Source organism: Coregonus lavaretus (genome assembly GCF_964263955.1).
Source record: "Coregonus lavaretus genome assembly, chromosome: 17".
In the NCBI taxonomy this organism is placed as follows: Eukaryota; Metazoa; Chordata; class Actinopteri; order Salmoniformes; family Salmonidae; genus Coregonus; species Coregonus lavaretus.
Genome location: NC_140004.1, coordinates 44,078,635 through 44,102,769, shown reverse-complemented (window position 1 = coordinate 44,102,769; position 24,135 = coordinate 44,078,635). Strand labels below are relative to the sequence as shown.

Sequence of the window (24,135 nt, the reverse complement as noted above, 5' to 3'; positions counted from 1 at the left end):
TGAAGGAGTGTTGTATGGCATTGAAGCTCGTTTGGAGGTTTGTTAACACAGTGTCCAATGAAGGGCCAGATGTATACAAAATGGTGTCGTCTGCGTAGAGGTGGATCTGAGAGTCACCAGCAGCAAGAGCGACATCATTGATATACACTGAGAAAAGTGTCGGCCCAAGAATTGAACCCTGTGGCACCCCCATAGAGACTGCCATAGGTCCAGACAACAGGCCCTCCGATTTGACACACTGAACTCTATCTGAGAAGTAGTTGGTGAACCAGGCGAGGCAGTCATTTGAGAAACCAAGGCTATTTAGTCTGCCAATAAGAATGCGGTGGTTGACAGAGTCGAAAGCCTTGGCCAGGTCGATGAAGACGGCTGCACAGTACTGTCTATTATCAATCGCGGTTATAATATCGTTTAGGACCTTGAGTGTGGCTGAAGTGCACCCATGACCAGCTCGGAAACCGGATTGCATAGCGGAGAAGGTACGGTGGTATTCGAAATGGTCGGTGATCTGTTTGTTAACTTGGCTTTCAAATACTTTCGAAAGGCAGGGCAGGATGGATATAGGTCTGTAGCAGTTTGGATCTAGAGTGTCACCCCCTTTGAAGAGGGGGATGACCGCGGCAGCTTTCCAATCTCTGGGGATCTCAGACGTTATGAAAGAGAGGTTGAACAGACTAGTAATAGGGGTTGCGACAATTTCGGCGGCTAGTTTTAGAAAGAAAGGGTCCAGATTGTCTAGCCCAGCTGATTTGTAGGGGTCCAGATTTTGCAGCTCTTTCAAAACGTCTGCTGTCTGAATTTGTGTGAAGGAGAAGCGGGGGGGGGGCATGGGCAAGTTTCAGCGGAGGGTGCAGAGTTGGTGGCCGGGGTAGTGGTAGCCAGATGGAAAGCATGGCCAGCTGTAGCAAAATGCTTGTTGAAATTCTCGATTATTGTAGATTTATCGGTGGTGATAGTGTTTCCTAGCCTCAGTGCAGTGGGCAACTGGGAGGAAGTACTCTTATTCTCCATGGACTTTACAGTGTCCCAAAACTTTTTGGAGTTAGTGCTACAGGATGCAAATTTCTGTTTGAAAAAGTTTGCCTTTGCTTTCCTGACTGCTTGTGTATATTGGTTCCTAACTTCCCTGAAAAGTTGCATATCGCGGGGGCTATTTGATGCTAATGCAGTACGCCACTGTCAGTGTAGCTGTAGGTGGGTGTGGTGGTGGAATCAGGCGCAGGACGCACAAAGTAAGTCCAAAAGACTTTAGTAGTTTGGCAACAAAACACAGCACGAAAACAAATGCCCTGAGGCGAGAAACTCCGCACGCAGGCGAAACAAAGCGGGCGCACAAAATACGTGCGACAAAATACTCCAAAACACAGAATGGAGAGCAGCTCAACCGAGCCAACTGTACATACAATAGCTAAGCGCACGACAGTGAAAACAATCACACACAACACTAGACAAACACAACGAGAACTTATAGGACGCTAATTACACTAAACGATAACAGGTGTAACAACAATCAGACAAAAGCAAACGAACATAGAAACATGCAACGGTGGCAGCTAGTATTCCGGAGACGACGAACGCCGAAGCCTGCCCGAGCAAGGAAGAGAGGCAGCCTCGGCCGAAACCGTGACAGTACCCCCCCCTTGACGCGCGGCTCCAGACGTGCGCCGACTCCGGCCTCGGGGACGACCAGGAGGACGCGGAGCAGGGTGCGTCGGGTGCCCACGATGGAATTCCGTCAGGAGAGACGGGTCCAAAATGTCTCTCCTCGGCACCCAGCACCGTTCCTCCGGGCCGTACCCCTCCCACTCCACTAGATATTGGAGACCCCCCATCCGACGTCTCGAATCCAAGATGGACCGCACGGAGTACGCCGGTGCCCCCTCGATGTCCAATGGGGGCGGAGGAGTCTCCCTGATCTCACTTTCTTGGAATGGGCCAGCTACCACCGGCCTGAGAAGAGACACATGGAACGAGGGGTTAATACTTTTATACTCAACAGGTAGTTGTAATTTGTAACACACCTCGTTCAACCTTCTCAGGACTTTAAATGGCCCTACAAACCGCCGACCCAGTTTCCGACAGGGCAGGCGGAGGGGCAGGTTTCTGGTAGAGAGCCAGACTCGATCACCAGGTGCGTACACCGGTCCCTCACTGCGGTGGAGATCGGCGCTCGCCTTATGACGACGGAGGGCCCGCTGCAGGTGGACGTGTGCAGCGTTCCATGTCTCCTCCGAGCGCCGCGCCCACTCATCCACCGCAGGAGACTCGATCTGGCTCTGCTGCCAAGGTGCCAGAACCGGCTGGTAACCTAACACACATTGGAAAGGGGTTAGGTTAGTGGAGGAATGGCGTAGGGAATTCTGGGCCATTTCGGCCCAGGGAACGTACCTTGCCCACTCCTCCGGCCGGTCCTGGCAGTATGTTCTAAGAAACCTACCCACATCCTGGTTCACGCGTTCCACCTGCCCATTACTCTCCGGGTGGTAACCCGAGGTGAGGCTCACCGAGACCCCCAACCGCTCCATAAAAGCTCTCCAGACTCTGGAGGTAAATTGGGGACCTCGATCAGACACAATATCCTCGGGTACCCCGTAGTGCCGGAACACATGGGTGAATAATGCTTCGGCGGTTTGCAGGGCAGTAGGAAGGCCCGGCATAGGGAGCAAACGACAGGCCTTAGAAAACCGGTCCACAACGACCAGTATAGTGGTATTCCCCTGTGAAGGAGGAAGGTCAGTGAGGAAATCCACCGAGAGGTGAGACCATGGTCGTTGTGGAACGGGCAGGGGTAGTAATTTACCCCTAGGCAGATGTCTAGGCGCCTTACACTGGGCGCACACCGAGCAGGAGGAAACATAAACCCTCACATCCCTCGCCAATGTGGGCCACCAGTACTTGGAACTAAGACAGTGCACTGTCCGGCCGATACCAGGGTGTCCAGAGGAGGGTGACGTGTGAGCCCAATAGATCAATCGATCCCGAACCTCGAGCGGAACGTACTTCCGACCCTCCGGGCATTGAGGTGGACTAGGGTCGGTGCGTAACGCCCGCTCGAGTTCAGCATCGACCTCCCACACTACCGGTGCCACCAGACACGACTCCGGCAGTATGGGAGTGGGCTCCACGGACCTCTCCTCCGTGTCATACCGCCGAGACAGTGCGTCTGCCTTACCGTTCTGTGACCCAGGGATGTACGTGATCTTAAATGTGAACCGGGTCAAAAACATATTCCACCTCGCCTGGCGAGGGTTCAGCCTCCTCGCTGCCCGGATGTACTCCAGGTTACGGTGGTCCGTCAAAATGAGGAAAGGGTGTTGAGCCCCCTCAAGCCAGTGCCTCCACACCTTTAGGGCCTGTACCACGGCTAACAGCTCCCTGTCCCCCACGTCATAGTTTCGCTCCGCCGGACTGAGCTTCTTGGAATAAAAAGCACAGGGGCGGAGTTTAGGTGGCGCGCCGGACCGTTGCGACAGCATGGCTCCTATACCGGCCTCTGACGCGTCCACCTCTACCTGAAATGGCAAAGAGGGATCCGGATGCGCCAGCACCGGAGCCGAGGTAAACAGGTCCTTCAGCCTCCCAAACGCCCTGTCCGCCTCGGCTGACCACTGCAGACGCACCGGACCCCCCTTCAAAAGAGACGTTATGGGAGCTGCCACCTGTCCAAAACCCCGGATAAACCTCCGGTAATAATTCGCAAACCCCAAAAACTGCTGCACCTCCTTCACAGTGGTTGGCGTTTGCCAATTACACACGGCTGACACCCGGTCTACCTCCATCTTCACCCCTGACGCAGACAACTGATAACCCAAAAAGGAGACCGACTCCTGGAAGAACAGACACTTCTCTGCCTTGACATACAGGTCGTGCTCCAACAGCCTCCGCAACACTCGGCGCACCAGGGCCACATGCTCGACTCGGGTAGGCGAGTACACGAGAATGTCATCGATGTACACGACCACCCCCTGTCCTTGCATGTCCCTGAAGATCTCATCCACGAATGATTGGAAAACTGAAGGAGCGTTCATCAACCCGTATGGCATGACAAGATACTCGTAATGGCCCGAGGTGGTACTAAAGGCTGTCTTCCATTCATCGCCCCCCCTAATGCGCACCAAGTTGTACGCGCTCCTGAGATCTAATTTAGTGAAGAAACGCGCCCCGTACAATGACTCCGTCATGGTCGCAATCAGCGGGAGTGGATAACTGTACTTCACCGTGATCTGATTGAGACCACGGTAATCAATGCACGGGCGTAATCCTCCATCCTTTTTCTTCACAAAAAAGAAACTCGAGGACGCAGGGGAAGTGGAGGGCCGTATGTATCCTTGTCTCAGAGATTCGTCTATGTACGTCTCCATAGCTCTCTTCTCCTCCTGAGACAGAGGATACACATGGCTCCGTGGGAGCGCAGCTCCTGCCTGGAGGTCTATCGCACAATCTCCCTGCCTATGGGGAGGCAACTGCGTCGCCCTCGACTTACTGAACACAATAGCCAAATCCCCATACTCAGGGGGAACGTGCAATGCGGGCACCTGGTTTGGACTCTCCACCGAGGTAGCCCCTACGGAAACGCCTAAACATCGACCCACACACTGGGCAGACCACTCCATCAGAGCCCTCTCCTGCCACGAAATAGATGGGTTATGGGTACTCAACCAGGGCATGCCCAGCACCACCGGATACGCAGGCGAGTCGATCAGAAATAGCTGGATCATCTCCTGATGACCCCCCTGCGCACACATCCTAAGTGGCGCAGTGACCTCCCTGATCAAGCCCGCACCCAACGGACGGCTATCTAGGGCATGAACGGGGAAGGGAACGTCAACAGGAAGAAGGGGAATCCCTAAGGCTAAACAAAACTTCTTATCAACAAAATTCCCAGCCGCGCCTGAATCTACCAGCGCCTTATGCTGGGAATGAGGTGCTACCTGTGGAAAACGCACAGGTATACAGAAATGTGCAACAGAGAGCTCTGGGTGAGTGGGGCGCCTACTCACCTGGAAGGACTCCCCAGTGCGGGACCTGTCGTCCTCTCCCCTAGGAGGCCATCCCCAGCACCTAGCCGCGGTGTGTCCTCCCCGACCACAGTTGGTGCAGGAGATGGACCCCCTCGTAAGCCGACCCCTCCTCTCTCTAGCGCCAGCGCCCCCGAGCTCCATGGGGCACGGCTCGGAGGCGCTGGAGGGTGAAATGGACGGACCCCCCTCGGGACGTCCGCGGGTAGCTAGCAGGGTATCCAGCCTGATGGACATGTCGACCAACTGGTCGAACGAGAGGCTGGTGTCCCTACAGGCCAGCTCCCTACGGACGTCCTCGCGTAGACTACATCGGTAGTGATCGATGAGAGCCCGCTCATTCCACCCTGCATCCGCCGCTAGAGTACGGAATTCCAAGGCGAACTCCTGGGCACTCCTCTTCCCCTGCCGGAGGCAGACCAGACGCTCCCCCGCCGCTTTCCCCTCCGGGGGATGGTCAAACACCGCCCTGAAGCGGCGGGAGAACTCGTCGTAGGTGATGGTGTTAGCGTCGATTCTCCTCCACTCTGCGTTGGCCCATTCCAACACCTTCCCAGAAAGGCAGGAGATCAGGGCGGACACGCTCTCGTGTCCCGAGGGCGCCGGGTGCACGGTGGCCAGGTAAAGCTCCACCTGGAGAAGGAATCCCTGACACCCGGCCGCGGTCCCATCGTAGGCTCTCGGGAGCGAGAGTCGAACTCCTCTGGGTTCCGGAGCGGGAATGGGCTGACTTGCCGATGGTGCGGGCAGGGAGGATGGCGGTGGAGGAGTCCCTCGGGTCTCCCAGCCTCGGATGGTGGTGATCACCTCCTGCAGTGCGGACCCCATCGCAGGATCTGGTCATTTTGTTCGCGGACCCTGTCCTCCAACGTCGCCTGTGCTGCTGCGGCTCCTGCTGATTCCATCGAGTAAAGGTGTGTGATTCTGTCAGTGTAGCTGTAGGTGGGTGTGGTGGTGGAATCAGGCGCAGGATGCACAAAGTAAGTCCAAAAGACTTTAGTAGTTTGGCAACAAAACACAGCACGAAAACAAATGCCCTGAGGCGAGAAACTACGCACGCAGGCGAAACAAAGCGGGCGCACAAAATACGTGCGACAAAATACTCCAAAACACAGAATGGAGAGCAGCTCAACCGAGCCAACTGTACATACAATAGCTAAGCGCACGACAGTGAAAACAATCACACACAACACTAGACAAACACAACGAGAACTTATAGGACGCTAATTACACTAAACGATAACAGGTGTAACAACAATCAGACAAAAGCAAACGAACATAGAAACATGCAACGGTGGCAGCTAGTATTCCGGAGACGACGAACGCCGAAGCCTGCCCGAGCAAGGAAGAGAGGCAGCCTCGGCCGAAACCGTGACAGCCACAGGATGTTTTTGTGCTGGTCAAGGGCAGTCAAGTCTGAGGAGAACCAGGGGCTATATCGGTTCTTAGTTCTGTATTTTTTGAATGGGGCATGTTTATTTAAGATTGAGAGGAAATTACTTTTAAGGAACAACCAGGCATCCTCTACTGACGGAATGAGATCTATATCCATCCAGGATACCTGGGCCAGGTCAATTAGGAAGGCCTGCTCGCTAAAGTGTTTTAGGGAGCGTTTGACAGTGATGAGGGGTGGTCGTTTGACCGCGGACCCGTTACGGACGCAGGCAATAAGGCAGTGATCGCTGAGATCCTGGTTGAAGACAGCTGAGGTGTATTTAGAGGGTATGTTAGTCAGGATGATATCTATGAGGGTACCCATGTTTACGGATTTAGGGTTGTACCTGGTAGGTTCATTGATAATTTGCGTGAGGTTGAGGGCATCTAGTTTGGATTGTAGGATGGCCGGGGTATTAAGCATATCCCAATTTAGGTCACCAAGCAGTACGAACTCTGAGGATAAATGGGGGGCAATCAATTCACATATGGTGTCCAGGGCACATCTGGGGGCTGAGGGGGGTCTGTAGCAAGCGGCAACAGTGAGAGACTTATTTCTGGAAAGGTGGATTTTTAGAAGTAGAAGCTCAAACTGTTTGGGCACAGACCTGGATAGTATGATAGAGCTCTGCAGGCTATCTCTACAGTAGATTGCAACTCCACCCCCTTTGGCAGTTCTATCTAGACGGAAAATGTTATAGTTGGGGATGGAAATTTCAGAATTTTTGGTGGCCTTCCTGAGCCAGGATTCAGACACTGCTAGAACATCAGGGTTGGCGGAGTGTGCTAACGCAGTGAATAACTCAAACTTAGGAAGTAGACTTCTGATGTTTACGTGCAAGAAACCAAGACTTTTGCGATTACAGAAGTCAGCAAATGATAGCGCCTGGGGAGTAGGAGTGATACTGAGGGCTGCAGGGCCTGGGTTAGCCTCTACATCACCAGAGGAACAGAGGAGGACTAGAATAAGGATACGGCTAAAGGCTTTAAGAACTGGTCTTCTAGTGCGTCGGGTACATAGAATAAAGGGGGCAGATTTCCGGGAGTTGTAGAAAAGATTCAGGGCATTATGTACAGACAAGGATATGGAAGGATATGAGTAAAGTGGGGGTAAACCTAAGCGTTGGGTAACAATGAAAGAGATAGTATCACTAGAGGCATCAATTGAGTCGGTCTCTGAGTGTATGGGGGGAGGGACAAAATAGCTATCTAAGGCAGGTTTAGCTGGGCTGGGGGATCTGCAGTGAAATAGTACAATTAGAAATAACCGAAACAACAATAAGCTAACCATGTTTGGGCTGAGGCTAAACATAAACAGGATGTAGTACCGTAAAAAGGAACAGTCCAGCAGACATCAGCTGTATAGCTGAGTTATCATAAGGTCCGGTGAACAGCAATAGGATAGTTCGGAGGCTTCTGAAGCACTAGCAGGTAAGAGGCCACGGCTAGCGTGTGCTAGCGGGCCGGAGCTAGCAGATGGAATCTTCGTGGTCGACGTCGTCGCAACCACATCAGACGATTTCGTCGGCAGACCAGTCGTGTAGGATCGGCGGGGCTCCGTGTCAACACTAGGTGGTCCCGTCCGGTTGACAGAGAGGTAGATAGCCGGGAGATGGGCCTAGCTCAGGATGATTAGCCAGACCACAGCGTCCATTTAGTTGAAGCTAGCTGGTAGCGATGAATCCGGAGTTAAAGGTCCAGTGATTCAGTGATTCCGGCAGAAAACTGATATGTTCTGGGTCGATAACGCGCTGTGCAGACTGGCCGAATATCCGGTGATTAATATCCAGTGATTGAATTAATCCCGCAGAAAAAAGTCCAATGTTCTGGGTGAGATACCGCTAACTGTGGCTAATAGCAAGTAGCTAGTTAGCTGGCTAGCTGGCTAGCTGGCTAGCTAGTTTCAACTGGAGATTCTAGATAAAAGGTAAGTCAATAATAGAATCCGTTCCACATTGAGTGAGGCGGGTTGCAGGAAAGTATATTTTGTAGAAGGATGAAAAGTCTGATAGGGAAATATGTACGAGAAATACAAAAAACAGGGTATTTACAGGCTATTTACAGACACACGACAGAAACAGGACTGCACTACTTCGCCATCTTGGATTCGATTAAACCTTAAGTAATCTCTGTGATCCTCACGTACACCAAAACAGTAAAACATTTATTGCACATCTGTTGTTAGTGCAATGCAATCCTTGCGGAAGCGCATTAGGACACCCAAGAGTGTGTTGTTTAACTCTGGACCCCTGAGCAGGACGTCGTTCATTGACACGCCTTGACACTCAGCGCTGGAGTCAAACACCACTCTTATTTTTTCAGGCTTTTGTGGGATGGTAAACACAAAATATTGGCAGATACCAGCGTTCTTTCTCTCCCTCTAGTGGCGGAGAAGGTTCGGCTCGGTCGTTATCCAGCATCTTTTGCATGAAGTCAATAAAATGTTTCACGTCAGGCTTTCTGTCTTAAAGTCCTACGAAGTGATGTGAGACACTTCATGGCCTGCTCCCTGTTATTAGCAAGGGAACGTCTAGTGGGCCGAATGGGTGGTGGAGCCACCCGGTTGTTTCCATCATCCTGGGAAACCGAATGGGTAGTGGAGCCACCCGGTTGTTTCCATCATCCCGGGAAACCGAATGGGTAGTGGAGCCACCCGGTTGTTTCCATCATCCTGGGAAACCGAATGGGTAGTGGAGCCACCCGGTTGTTTCCATCATCCCGGGAAACCGAATGGGTAGTGGAGCCACCCGGTTGTTTCCATCATCCTGGGAAACCGAATGGGTAGTGGAGCCACCCGGTTGTTTCCATCATCCTGGGAAACCGAATGGGTAGGGGAGCCACCCGGTTGTTTCCATCATCCCGGGAAACCGAATGGGTAGTGGAGCCACCCGGTTGTTTCCATCATCCCGGGAAACCGAATGGGTAGTGGAGCCACCCGGTTGTTTCCATCATCCTGGGAAACCGAATGGGTAGTGGAGCCACCCGGTTGTTTCCATCATCCCGGGAAACCGAATGGGTAGTGGAGCCACCCGGTTGTTTCCATCATCCCGGGAAACCGAATGGGTAGTGGAGCCACCCGGTTGTTTCCATCATCCTGGGAAACCGAATGGGTAGTGGAGCCACCCGGTTGTTTCCATCATCCTGGGAAACCGAATGGGTAGTGGAGCCACCCGGTTGTTTCCATCATCCCGGGAAACCGAATGGGTAGTGGAGCCACCCGGTTGTTTCCATCATCCTGGGAAACCGAATGGGTAGTGGAGCCACCCGGTTGTTTCCATCATCCCGGGAAACCGAATGGGTAGTGGAGCCACCCGGTTGTTTCCATCATCCCGGGAAACCGAATGGGTAGTGGAGCCACCCGGTTGTTTCCATCATCCCGGGAAACCGAATGGGTAGTGGAGCCACCCGGTTGTTTCCATCATCCTGGGAAACCGAATGGGTAGTGGAGCCACCCGGTTGTTTCCATCATCCTGGGAAACCGAATGGGTAGTGGAGCCACCCGGTTGTTTCCATCATCCTGGGAAACCGAATGGGTAGTGGAGCCACCCGGTTGTTTCCATCATCCTGGGAAACCTGTTTGTCCATAATGTCCAAGAAGGCTTTGTCCTCCACAGATGGTGCTGGTTTATCGTCGTCTTGTGTTTTGTAGAACACGGAACATCCCAGGCTGTCTGTGTCACACCCTGGCTCTGGGACTCTATATGTTGAGCCAGGGTGTGTTCATTCTATGTGTTGTATTTCTATGTTGGGAGTTCTAGTTTGTTTATTTCTATGTTGGCCTGAGTGACTCCCAATCAGAGGCAACGAGTGTCAGCTGTGGCTGGTTGTCTCTGATTGGGAGCCATATTTAAACTGTCTGTTTTCCCTTTGTGTTTGTGGGTTCTTGTTCCGTGTTGGTCTATGTTACCTAGGACGTTACGAGTCGTTTGTTGTTTTGTTCATTGTCAGTATTTATCACTATAGATAATAAACATGTTCGTTCATCACGCTGCGCCTTGGTCTATTCCCTACGACGACCGTGACAGTTAGGGTCCACAGTTGTGCGTCTGGGTACACAGCTGGAATTCTGTCCGCCACTGGTTGCAGATGGGGATGATGATGATGCGCAATGTCTGGGGAGGGAATCTCCATCCTATTGTCTGGCATCATGTCACACTCTATCAGAGTAGAGAGAGTGAGCTGCATGTGTCCGTCTATAGACTCCACCATGAAGTTGACGGCTCTCCTGCCTGAAGTCTCTGCTACCCCAGAACAGGTCTTCATGGTGTATGGAGCAGAGTTATCATTGATGTTGAAGAGATTGAAAAACTCTGTCTTGGCCAGAGATTTGTTGCTCTGTTCATCAAGAACTACATACCTTTTGACAGCTTTCTCTCTTTTCCCAGCTGGATAAGCTTTGACTAGGCATATTTTTAAACACGATTTTGGATTGGCTGCCTCACCACAGATCTCGGTACACTTTGAGGTGACTGATAGAAGGGCATCTACGCCATGCTCTTTCTCTGCTGTAGCGGTGTCTGTAGTTGAAGGGGCTGGACCTGGATGCAGAGCAGCAAGATGTCTGTCGCTGTCACACTAAGATCACTTGATTGACACCTTACAGTCTTTAGCTCTGTGCTGAGTTGACCCACAACATCGGAAACAAATGCCATTCTCTTTGAGATATGATTTGCGCTCATCTAGAGTTTTGTATCTAAACCCACAACACTTTTTAAGAGGATGACGCTTGTTATGTATTGGACAGTGATGGTCAGGGCTTTCAACCTTTGTCTTACTGGGTTTGGTTTGGTGGTCTGAGGGCTCAGATGACACGTCTGTTTTGTGTACAGTCACAGGTGTCTTGCTGCTGTACCTGACAGGTTTCTCATTTTTCGCAGACACCTGGGTAGTTGAGGTGTAGAGGGTGAAACTGGGGTCGTTTCTAATTTTCGCCTGGTTCCTGATGAATCTCGAGAAAAACGAGAATGGTGGGAATGCTACCCAACAGTCCTCCTTGTATTTGGATCCCTGTGCTATCCATTTCTCTTGTAAACTGAATGAAGTTTCTCTACTATAGGGTTTACCCCCTGAGATGTGTCCAGATAAGCGAGGCCTGGAAGGTACCCTTCTACTTTAGCATGCTCCAGTTCGAGAAGAATGTCACCCAGTTCTCTTAGTTTGTGATTGCCTTAGTTAGACAGTTTTGGAAAATCATCAATTTTCTTCAACAGTGCATTCTCGATCACTTCGGGTGTACCATAGCACTCTTCTAGTCGTTGCCAGACCATGTTAAGCCCTGCTGTTGCATTGAGAATATGGACAGATCTAATTCTCTTCGCTTGCTCAGACGACTCTGCCCCTAGCCACTTGGTAATTAGATCTAACTCTTCCCTGGCTGTTAGATTCAAGTCTCTGGTCGCATTGAGAAAATATACTTTCCATGCCCAATAATTGTCAGGGCGATCATCAAACTTCAGGAGTCCGGAACTCACCATCTCACGGCACAGGAGGTACTTGGTGAGTTCTGGTGCCACTTGTGACTCAGGGAAGCTTTGTGTCGGTGACTTGAAGTGGGCTTGTTTTCCATTTCCACCATGCTGCTGTTCATTTCTTTTGAACGGAGAGTCTCTGCTCATGCTCCGTTGTTTGCTACTTTCTGGATTGTGGCGTGTAGCGTGGGTCAACATTAAGCTCTTGTGTCTCTACTTCAAATGGCAGTTCAGCAAAGTAGGGCCTAGCATGTTGTTGCACATACTCACAAGTACGTTGGACTGGACTTAAGGGCTGTGTCCCTGTGTCGAGTTCTTTGCGGAGCTCTCCGCGTTCTGACTCTACAGCTTCTTCAAAGGCTGCAGCTTCAGCCAATGCAGCAGCAGCTGCTCTCTGACCTTGGAGGACATATAAACTTGCATAGAGGTCAGCTTTTTGCTTCAACAAGCTGGCCTCCAGTTCCGCCTTTTGTTTCATCACAGAAGCTTCCTTTTCGGCATAGGAGACTTGAGCACACGCTGCGTCCACCTTGGCACATGCTTTGATGGCTGCAGAACTCGCCGTTGAGGATCTGCAAGACTGTTTTGATGACATTTTTTACATTTTAGTCATTTAGCAGACGCTCTTATCCAGAGCGACTTACAGGAGCAATTAGGGTTAAGCGCCTTGCTTAAGGGCACATCGACAGATTTTTCACCTAGTCTGCTCAGGGATTAGAACCAGCGACCTTTCAGTTACTGGCACAATGCTCTTACCCACTAAGCTACCTTGATCTTGTGGACTGAGACTTGGTCTCAATGTGCTGAAGAGGCTCCTCCATTTCACTTTACTCGCTCCTCTTCCTGTCGAACACTTGCCTCTGGTTGCTGCATCGTAGACTGCTGGTCATCCCTAGGATCAGAGGCTTTGTTGGCTAATGAATGTAGAATCATAACCACCACGTGCAATTATTATTCTGCTTGAACCCGCCGTGATGATGTTTTTTCACTATTCTGCCCTGGAATTGCGTTCCCATGCAAAACTAGACAGATAGCTAACATAAACGTTTTCAATACATTCGTTCAAGAAAAGTCACGCCTTGGAAGTTTTATTGAAGACTCAGTTGTTAGCTATCTGTCTAGTTTTGCATGGGAACGCAATTCTAGGGCAGAATAGATCATATTAGTACTTTTCTTAAGTGCATGAGGGTGATAGTTTGTAGTGTGATTTCCTTTACGGTCCATTGAGGTACTTAAAACCGTATAATAATCTCCCACCATAATAATTGAGTCATGTATTACCTGTAAGCGCGATAAATTATGATACATATCTTCAAAGAAGCGTGGATCATCATTATTTGGACCATATAGATTAATGAGCCAAATTTGTTTATGGTCCAATAGCATATTTAAAAGGATCCACCTTCCTTGCGGATCTGTTTGAACAGTTTGCACATTCAGATCAAAATGATTGTTAATTAATATCATCACCCCTTTTGAGTTTCTTTTGAGTTTTGTGGTGTCCGAATGATGCTGCAATGCTGTGTTGACAAGAAATCCGCTGACACTGTACTCTGATTATAATGGTTTATTATATCAAAGATTTCAGCATCAATTTACAGACTTCTGCAGAATCTGGAGTGCAACAAACCCAATCTCAAATATGATCATTCTCCTCGTCCCTTTGTTAAAACATGGTATATATCCTATGTAACATAAGATGGCATGTTTTGAATAGACCAATCCCTGGCCTCCACATATCCCAATCCCCACTGTTTTAGGGGGCCCCTATGGTAATACTTTCCAGATGTTTCAGCAAAGCAGAGCAAAGTCCATTTAACCAACAATATGAAAACCTCAGCCAAAGATATAAATGTTCAGATACTACAGTTTCCATGGGAGAAATATGTTTCGCCCACCCAGTCCTTCATCAACTTAGTCTAAAAGGGTAAAATGAGTTTCCTGTAAACAATAGATATTATATTCCTTCTCTTTTAGCAGGTAAATACTGATCTTTTTTCTTAGTATCTTCTAAGCCATTACAATTATAACTGGCTCTGCTTATTTCACCATTTACCATAATGAGATACAAGTTTTGATTATATTTACCATAATATATGTTTGTAAACTTACCATTAAGAAGTACCATTATAATTGAGTGTCCATATAGCTGTACCATGATATTTGCACTGTTAAGCATACTTTATCTGCGACTAAGTAAAGCTCTAATTGTCCTGCAATATTTCAACCGCTAAAACCGCCCCCCATCCCAAGTTGGGTTGTCATCCCAGTGACTGGCTGGCCATCCCTGTACACATGGATCCTAGGGCCGTTAAGAGATAGGGGCCCATCCTTTAAAAAGAGCACATGGATCCTAGGGCCTTTAAGAGATAGGGGCCCATCCTTTAAAAAGAGCACATGGATCCTAGGGCCTTTAAGAGATAGGGGCCCATCCTTTAAAAAGAGCACATGGATCCTAGGGCCTTTAAGAGATAGGGGCCCATCCTTTAAAAAGAGCACATGGATCCTAGGGCCTTTAAGAGATAGGGGCCCATCCTTTAAAAAGAGCACATGGCTCCTAGGGCCTTTAAGAGATAGGGGCACATCCTTTAAAAAGAGCACATGGATCCTAGGGCCTTTAAGAGATAGGGGCCCATCCTTTAAAAAGAGCACATGGATCCTAGGGCCTTTAAGAGATAGGGGCCCATCCTTTAAAAAGAGCACATGGATCCTAGGGCCTTTAAGAGATAGGGGCCCATCCTTTAAAAAGAGCACATGGATCCTAGGGCGTTTAAGAGATAGGGGCCCATCCTTTAAAAATACCATATGGTGCCAACTACAGTACAGAACCAGATCTGCAGCCAACATCATTTTCGAAAGACTTCGCCTTTGTTCTACTGCATCTAGTTATTTAAGAATACATATACAGTATATATTTAAAAATCTTGCATATCTTAATGTAGTCCCACAATTGACGAATAATATGCGTAATAATATAAGCACTTCTACGAAAGATTGTTACCCATAACAACGGCTGGCAGTTGGAATTCTGCATCTTTGTCAACAGATGTGGGATGCATACACTCACTCACCCCACCCCTCCCAAACAAACACCTCTGTCCCCCTTCCACCCATAGATCTTTTATTTTATTTTATTTTTTATTACAATCCCTAACATTAATAGTGTTGGATGTTCCATTTTATTTAGAATAGCCATGGAGTGGTCTTGGTGTCTTGGGAAACAGTTGGTTATCAATGTATCAATGTATCAATGTATAGCTTGTCGACTACGAGAGCTACGCGTCTCCCTTGTAGTTGATTGTCTTTGAAAAGTGGATAGAGTACTTAGCATCGTTCTGCGATTTCCTTTGGGAACTGATCGTTCATACCTATTTTAATGTCAGCTAATCTTTTGCCCAGGCTTTTAACTATTATTTTTTATTTAAATTATGCAAATTTGGCAACAATGTATGCATTCAAGTTTAATTTGGTCGACAGTGTCGCCTGGGATCTGTAGCGCTTTAACCATGAATTCTTTCAACATACTCTCTGGATCTTCACCTTCATCCTCTTTCATTCTGGTAAGGACCAGATTGTCCCGCGTTGATCTAGTAGGGATATCAAGTAGGGATTCTCTTAACAACGTTCTCTCTTTTAAATTCATTAACGTCAGCTTCGATAACATGGACTGTACCCTTCAGCTTTTTAGTTTATTTTCCCGGTGTCGCAGCTTTCTCACCACCCATTTCAAGGCTTCCCTTCATCTCTTGTCCATCTTTACAGACTAACTCAAGCCTAATTGATCATTTGTAGATTTTAGCAGTTCGGTTTCCACGCTTACCTTACAGGATGGTGAAAATAGGTCATCCGTGTCAGTCGAAGAGTCTCTTAGTTTTCTTTTAGAGTTTGGTTCTCCATTCTTTCCCTGTTTACTCTCCGCCATGTTTTTGTTTTGACTGCGATTTTGTTTTGAATTTGGATGTTGTTGCCCACGGGTGAGCAGATCAGCGTATAAGTACTATTATTTAGTCAGTTTTTGGGACATTAATTTATTCGCTTTTCACGAGGCATTCTGTACCGCCATCTTCAGTCCGCCCTTAATCTCTTAGGCTTAGTTTCCTCACTGTCACTGTGTTCTCTCCCACAATTTCCACATATTTTGGTCCTCAACTGTTCCTGTGCTAGTACAATGTCTATGGCTTTTTCCAAAGTCAAATCTGATGAGCCATGACTCAATAGCTTTTCACGCACTTTAGGTGAGTTCATAGCAAAAACAATTTGATCTCTAACCATCTCATCACTATTTGGATAGTTACAGTCTAACTAGCAACTTTAACTCGGTAACAAAATGCTTGAAGGACTCGCTAACACCTTGTAGCTTTTCTTGAAATTTGTATCTAGCAAAAATCGGGTTTGCCTTGGGCATGACATATTCCTCATAAATGTTCATACCTTTGCCTCTGCATTTGTAAGTGTCCACGTATTAAATACATCTCGTCCTTTTTCCCCGATCCACAACAGGAGATAGCTGCACTTCCCGTTCTCATTCTTAGCACGTAGCAGTCCAGAGAACATTAGCTCGACATGCTGTTGGAACATTCTCCAAGCGTCAGGTAAGTTTGATGAACGCCCGATGACTCTATTTTATTATTTTGATTCTTTCTACCTGATACCATGTTAAATTTCCACTTAACTGTCACTCGTAGTGTCTAATTAAAGGAAAGGGATAGACAACCAATATTGAATTGACTTGTTTATTTTCGCCATCTCGATCCAAAAGTAACGTACGTGCGCTTGACGTAAACTTACGTGACCTTTATGCCAATGATGCAGCATGTGATAGGCTAGACGTAATCACACTGAACATAATATATCCTAGCAGGATATTACATCTCCCTTCATTCGAATATAACAGGTATGTATGCATTGAATTCAACCGTATTCTTATGACTGTACTTCTATATTATGTTCAGTGTGATTACGTCTAGCCTATCACATGCTGCATCATTGGCATAAAGGTCACGTAAGTTTACATCAAGCGCACATACGTTACTTTTATACTTTTATGCCAATGATGCAGCCTGTGATAGGCTAGATGTAATCACAATGAACATAATATATCCTAGCAGGATATTACAGGGCTCTGAAGTGTTTTGTCTCCAAGTTGCCGGGAAGTCACGTGTCCGTCCTACTTATATCAGTACACTGGTAACAACCTAAGCATTACGGAACTTATATTCGAACAAATAAGCCACACGTAGCAAATAAGCCATTAAACTATTTGTTAACAAAATTCGACACTCTCTTATTGACCTCCATACCAAAAAACTCCTTGCTTGGTGAGCGATAAAAACAAAACAATGCACCTGCTGGAGAAGACAGATTTTTGGCCCAGTTATCTCTCTCGCTTCGCATCTTCCACTCTGGCTCCAGCCAATAGAGCCCCGCAGTGGAGGTGTCATAATACCCATGACACCTAACGGTCAAACAGGGAAATGGATCCAATAGTTTTTCCATCATTCATTTTTCCCATAGGGGATTTTGGAAACACTTAAAATAGACTCATACTGTGGTACTCTATACTTGCGCTCTCCATAACTATGACGCACTGGCTAGTACTGCAAACCATGCTCTATGAGCTCGATGAGCTGAGCAAACTGGCTCCAACTAGCAGCCTAGACAAAGCTTATTTGAATGGCCATTACGGTAGCTAGTTTGCCAGCTTGTTGATGAAGTTGTACAGCACCAGTGTCACGCCCTGACTCTGGGGACTCTTATTTGTTGAGTCAGGGCGGAATGCCCACCCGGCCCCTACCCTGTTAAGTAAAGGTTGTGCGGTCGGAGTCCGCACCTTTGGGGGGGGGTTACTGTCACGCCCTGACTCTGGGGACTCTTATTTGTTGAGTCAGGGTGTGATTTTCTATGTGGTGTAGATCTATATGTTTACAGTCTAGTATGTCTAGATCTATGTTGGCCGGTGTGGTTCCCAATCAGAGGCAGCTGTCGCTCGTTGTCTCTGATTGGGGACCATACTTAGGCAGCCTATTGGCAAGAGTGGGTTGTGGGATCTTGTTCCTTGTTAAGGTATGTTGTGTTGCCTTGGATTTCACGTTTCGTTGGTTTGTTGTTTTGTCGGTTGTTTATTCATTTAAATAAACATGTACGTATATCACGCTGCGCCTTGGTCTGACCCGTCTGTAAACGAACGTGACAACCAGTGTTATGGGACTGTTCTCAGAAATCGGCTTGTGTCTGACAGCTGGCACTGTGCCTCGCTCCTTAGCTAGCTACATTTGGCCAACGTGATAATGTCACAGCTAGAGCTAGCTGCAGAACTAATCATGGCAGAACAGAAACTGCCGTATCATGAAAAAATGTTTTTTGTTGCTATTAGCAAACATTTCACTACACAAGCTGCTAGAAGGAGTATTCAGCACTGAGTGTGTGAACTGCCTTTGTTTAGCATCCATGTAGTTTCAAATGGATTGATTTGAGACTGGTTCAGCCAGCCAGCAGACAAGCTAGCTAGATAGCTAATTTTCGTGCACATTTCGAATGTAATAAATACTGATTCTACAACCACAAGATATCTTAATCAGAGAGTAGAATTATGTCATGAAGACAAGAAGGTCGATATTAGCTACAGGTTTATGGTTTTTGGTTAGATTAACTCTTGACTCTTTTAAGGATGAAAGGGGGTTCAGTGGATGACGTCGCCTTGGGTAACATTTACGACTGTTAGGACAGTCTATTGTAGCAAATCTTGTTTTTAGCTATCCCATGAGAGTTTGCTATCGCACAGATCAATGAAGACTTAAATGGTTCTATTAATTATATTTCTATGGCAGTGACTTTGTGGTGAGTGGAAACCTTTATCATGCCGATCTGAACCGTGCTAGCGCAGATATTTTCTTTTCACATTGTCCTTTCCAACACGGCTCCAGAAACGTTGATGGATACGTAACCAGGTCAGCCTTGTACAGCTTGCTTTGGCTCAGTTCAACTCAGTAGTGGGAAACGGTAATAAACAAGTTTATTTATTTATTTAACCTTTATTGGGGATGAGGTAGTTGGGTGGGCTAATTACAGATGGGCTGTGTACAGGTGCAGTGATCGGTAAGCTGCTCTGACAACTGATGCTTAAAAATAGTGAGGGAGATAAGTGACTCCAGCGGGTGCAGCGGGTGCAGCTTCAGAGATTTTTGCAGTTCGTTCCAGTCATTTGCAGCGGAGAACTGGAAGGAATGGCGACCAAAGGAGGTGTTGGCTTTGGGGATGACCAGTGAGATATACCTGCTGGAACAAATACTACAGGTGGGTGTTGCTATGGTGACCAATGAGCTAAGATAAGGCAGGGATTTGCCTAGAAGGGATTTATAGATGACCTGGAGCCAGTGGGTTTGGCGACGAATATGTAGTGAGGGCCAGCCAACGAGAGTGTACAGGTCACAATGATGGGTAGTATATGGGGCTTTGGTGACAAAACGGATGGCACTGTGATAGACTACATCCAATTTGCTGAGTAGAGTGTTGGAAGCTATTTTGTAAATTACATCGCCGAAGTCAAGGATCGGTAGGATAGTCAGTTTTACGAGGGCATGTTTAGCAGCATGAGTGAAGGAGGCTTTGTTGCGAAATAGGAAGCCGATTCTAGATTTAACTTTGGATTGGAGATGCTTAATGTGAGTCTGGAAGGAGAGTTTACAGTCTAACCAGACACCTAGGTATTTGTAGCTGTCCACATATTCTAAGTCAGAGCCGCCGAGAGTACTGATTCTAGTCGGGCAGGCGGGTGCAAGCAGCGTTCGATTGAAGAGCATGCATTTAGTTTTACTAGCGTTTAAGAACAGTTGGAGGCCACGGAAGGAGTGTTGTATGGCATTGAAGCTCATTTTAGAGGTTTGTTAACACAGTGTCCAATGAAGGGCCAGATGTGTACAAAATGGTGTCGTCTGTGTAGAGGTGGATCTGAGAGTCACCAGCAGCATGAGCAACATCATTGATATACACAGAGAATAGAGTCGGCCAGAGAATTGAACCCTGTGGCACCCCCATAGAGACTGCCAGAGGTCCAGACAACAGGCCCTCCGATTTGACACATTGAACTCTATCTGAGAAGTAGTTGGTGAACCAGGCGAGGCAGTCATTTGAGAAACCAAGGCTATTTAGTCTGCCAAGTACTGATGTTGACAACATCGTTGGCCCCTGTTGTCACCCACCTGTTGGAGGAAAGCCTTTTCTCACAGGCGTACCCTAACCTACCTTTGATTATGTAATGAGACCATTTCTACCTCTGTTAACCAGGGCTTTGTCCCAAATTCCACCATATTCCCTATATATTGCTCTACTTTTGACCATGGCCTATAGTGCTATTTTGGGAATAGAGTTTCTTTTGGGAAGCAACTAAGGATTTCAGTTCAAACCCCTGCTTGCCATGTAGTATAGGGTGTTACCGTCTCATAGGCAGCACCGTGGACGCTCATTGGCTGAGACGATGCTTGAGAACTGACCATATGTATGCTGCTATCACCTTTAGAGGGGAGGGGGCTGAGGCAAGTGTACAGTATGTTATGTTTACAGGGGTAGAACGTACAACATTCAAAGGCTACAAGGCTGAGGTAAAGGACAGCCAAACTCTCTTTCTATCTCTCACTGTCTCTGTAGTCTTTTCTTTGTCTGTATTTGGTTGGTTTTTCTCAGAAGTATCTTGGCTTCTCTCTCTCTCTTCCTCTCTGACTTGTGCATTCTCTCCTTTTCTCTCCTAGTTGTAATTCCTAAATTGATCGAGACCTTGAAATGGATATACATTGTTATGTGCGTATCTTCACTGTTTGAAAACGGTTTATGCTCTGTGACGAGCTCTTATGTTCTCTTTAAGTTTTTTATTTATCTTTTCTCGCTCTCTCACATTCTCTCTCTCTGCCTCTCTTCTCTCTCTCTCTCTCTGCCTCTCTTCTCTCTCTCTCTCTCTCTGTCTCTCTTCTCTCTTTTGCTCTGCCCCCCCCCCCCCCCCCCCCCCCCTCCTAGTTGTCTTCCCTCCACGGATCAAGCCCTATCTAACTGAGAGCCATGTCCTCCTCCTCTCTTCTGTGCTGCCTGCTGGTGGTGTGTGTTCTGACTGTGGTCCAGATCTATGCAGCAGAGAAACGTAAGGTTCTCAAGGTCTTCAACCTCCGTGCCAGCGACCTGAACAGCGGCTTGTTCCAGACCCCTGATGCCTACGTCAAGGTAAATCTCTCCTCACCTGAGTCACCTGTCCACCATGATAGATGATGTACGGTGATCTGTCTGGTGCAAAATAGCCAGGTGCTAGTGCTATACATTAGTGGAGATTAGATGGTGAGTCCCCCTTCCCCCCTTTACTATGAGCATCTGGGGAGGGGGGGCTTTATACATCTAATCTATTAATGATGAGGATGATGAGGATGTGTATTATCATTATTATAATTCAGGTGTTTATGGGCTCCGGCTATGGTGGGAAGACAGAGGTAAAGAACAACAACCATGACCCCTGGTGGAAGGAGGACTTCAACTTCTTCAACGCCCGTGAGAACGACCCCCTGAGGCTGGAGGTGTACGACTCCGACGTGGTCTTCGACGACCTGCTGGGGACCTGTGAGCGCTCCATCAAGAACGGAACTTGGCAGCATCAATGTTTCCTGAAGAAAGGAGGGTCCCTGTACTACTCCTACACCCTAGAGCCTCTACAGTAGACCCTGTACTACTCCTACACCCTAGAGCCTCTACAGTAGACCCTGTACTACTCCTACACCCTAGAGCCTCTATACTAGACCCTGTACTACTCCTACACCCTAGAGCCCCTACAGTAGACCCTGTACTACTCCTACATACGAGAAACCCAAGCCTAGAGTAAAGCCCCTCCTCTTATCCACAACAACCTGTCAAAGCTCTGACCTCACTCTAATTCCAAACACCCTCTACACCAGTGTTTCCCAATCCTGGTCCTGGGGACCTGGGGGGTGCACATAGTTCTTTTGTCCCCTAGTACTAACACACCTGACTCAACTAAAGGCTTGATGATGAGTTGATTAGTTGAATCTAGTGTTTTAGTGTAGTGATAGTGCAAAAACTAAAACGTGCTCCCCTTTGGGTCCCCAGACACAGCTCTAAACTGTGTTCTGAATCACAATAGACTAATATACCTAGTCCCCCCCCCCCCCCCCCCGCCCCCCCCCTCACTCTGATCTCATGGTCCTCCCTTTAGACATCAATAAAACAACTGCATTTCAGTATAATGGTCTCAGTTTGGTTCTTTCTTTAAATCACCATGAAGTGTTTAGTTTTTCTCCTAATATTTGTCAGTGATTGTGAATTTATTCCTTTATTGCTGTGATGTCACTTTTTGAAACATTGCATTATACTCCTGTTATGCCTGCACCCTGACACAAGGCCATTGTGTTCTGGAACTGCTGCTTGTATAAAATAACTTATGCAACCAATATGATCGTATTATCACCCTTCTATTTGAGGGACATGTAACCATCTCACCAGAGAGTTCCTTCCCTGACTGTGACCAGATACAGATCTACCTGCTTATATTGAATATTCACTATTATACTTTAAATGAGTCTCTGCCTAAATCTTTGGATCAAGTTTTCCACAACATTTGGTACTTTGACCCGGATGAGAATGACCTGACTTTTTGATCCGTTTTGCTCGGCTTGGACCCAGACATCCCTCTGGCCACAACTAAGAAGGTAAGAGACCTTATTCAAAAATCTTCCAGCCGAGCCTTAATTGTAAAATATCTCTTGCCCTCCTCATCCACAAAATGTTGGTGTTCAATTTGGCCGGTTAACATTGACCAATGGGAGCACAGTGGTGTCTCCAATAGCAGGGATTGGTTTACCTACAATCACGTGAAATACACTGTTGGAACAGTATATTAGCAGGAATTGGATAGCCTACAGCACGAATTGGATAGCCTACAAGTAAGAATTGGATAGATTACCAGCAGGAATTGGATAGATTACCAGCAGGAATTGGATAGCCTACAAGCAGGAATTGGATAGCCTACAAGCAGGAATTGGATAGCCTACAAGCAGGAATTGGATAGCCTGCAAGTAGGAATTGGATAGCCTACAAGCAGGAATTGGATAGCCTACAAGTAAGAATTGGATAGATTACCAGCAGGAATTGGATAGCCTGTAAGTAGGAATTGGATAGCCTACAAGCAGGAATTGGATAGCCTACAAGCAGGAATTGCATAGCCTACAAGAAAGGAAATATAGTCGTAATATGCATCGGTAGGAATTGGTTGGCCTACAATTGATTATACATAGTTTTGACTAAAATGGGAGTAGAAGTTGGTTTGCTGACATGAGGAGAAAGGAAGGTAATTGCAGGAATGTGACTGTGATAGCTTGGTTGGTGATAGGACAGGCGGAGTATAGAGGTGAAGTGATAGACCAGTGGTCGAGTAGAATTGTGTCAGTTGGGAGACGTAGTTGGGTAAAGAGAAAGGAAATTGTATGTGTGTATTATGGGTTAATAGATATTTGGTGTACTAAAACGGGACTAAAAATACAATTAGAAGGAGCTGATACAGTGGGAAAAATATAACTTACTCAACCACACGTAAACTTACTTTCAGAACTCAGGAGAAGACCCAGGTGCAGACATTTCCAATCACAGATGTTTATTAATTAAACAGGGGGCAGGCAGACGACAGGTCGAGGGCAGGCAGAGGTCGGTAATCCAGGGCAGTGTCAGACAGGTACAGAACGGCAGGCGGGCTCAGGGTCAGGGCAGGCAGAGTGGTCAAAACCGGAAAAACTAGAAAACGGGGGCTAGAGCGGAAACGGGGGTATGGGGAAAACCACGCTGGTATGCTTGACAAGACAAACTGGCAACAGACAAACAGGAAACGCAGGTATAAATACACAGGGGATAATGGGAACAAATGGGAGACACCTGGTGTGGGGTGGAGACAAGCACAAGACAGGTGAAACAGATCAGGGTGTGAAGTGTACGTAAGTGGTGTAAAAAGTATTGTAAGAAATGTTCAGAGTGGTGCCTTTGCGGATAATTTGATAAAGATAAGATTAAAGCATTGTATGACTGTCTAAAGGGTCTGGGAAATATCATCGCCACGTTAATCATTTCCTTCGTCAATAATTAAATCAAGGAAAAAGCCACAAGGGGCAGATGAACCGACTCCTCCCTCAGCTCCCCCTAACAGCCTCAACCCCCACCACTAGTGGTTTTGCTTCCTC

General features: G+C 47.5%; 1 protein-coding gene across 2 annotated transcripts in view; it reads left to right on the top strand.

Moving 5' to 3' along the window:
• The window catches only part of LOC311145169 (uncharacterized protein), a 61,829-nt gene extending 39,740 nt beyond the window's left edge, over window positions 1–22,089 (top strand). Inside the window, exons 3-4 of one of the 2 annotated variants that reach the window (XR_014614564.1) lie at window positions 20,927–21,127; window positions 21,352–22,089. The gene's annotated coding sequence lies outside the window, so the exon portion shown is untranslated. Of the gene's footprint in view, window positions 1–16,420; window positions 16,513–20,926; window positions 21,128–21,351 lie in introns of those variants that run through there. The other variant, XR_014614565.1, reaches the window with a different exon arrangement.
• The last annotated feature ends 2,046 nt before the right edge of the window (window positions 22,090–24,135 follow it).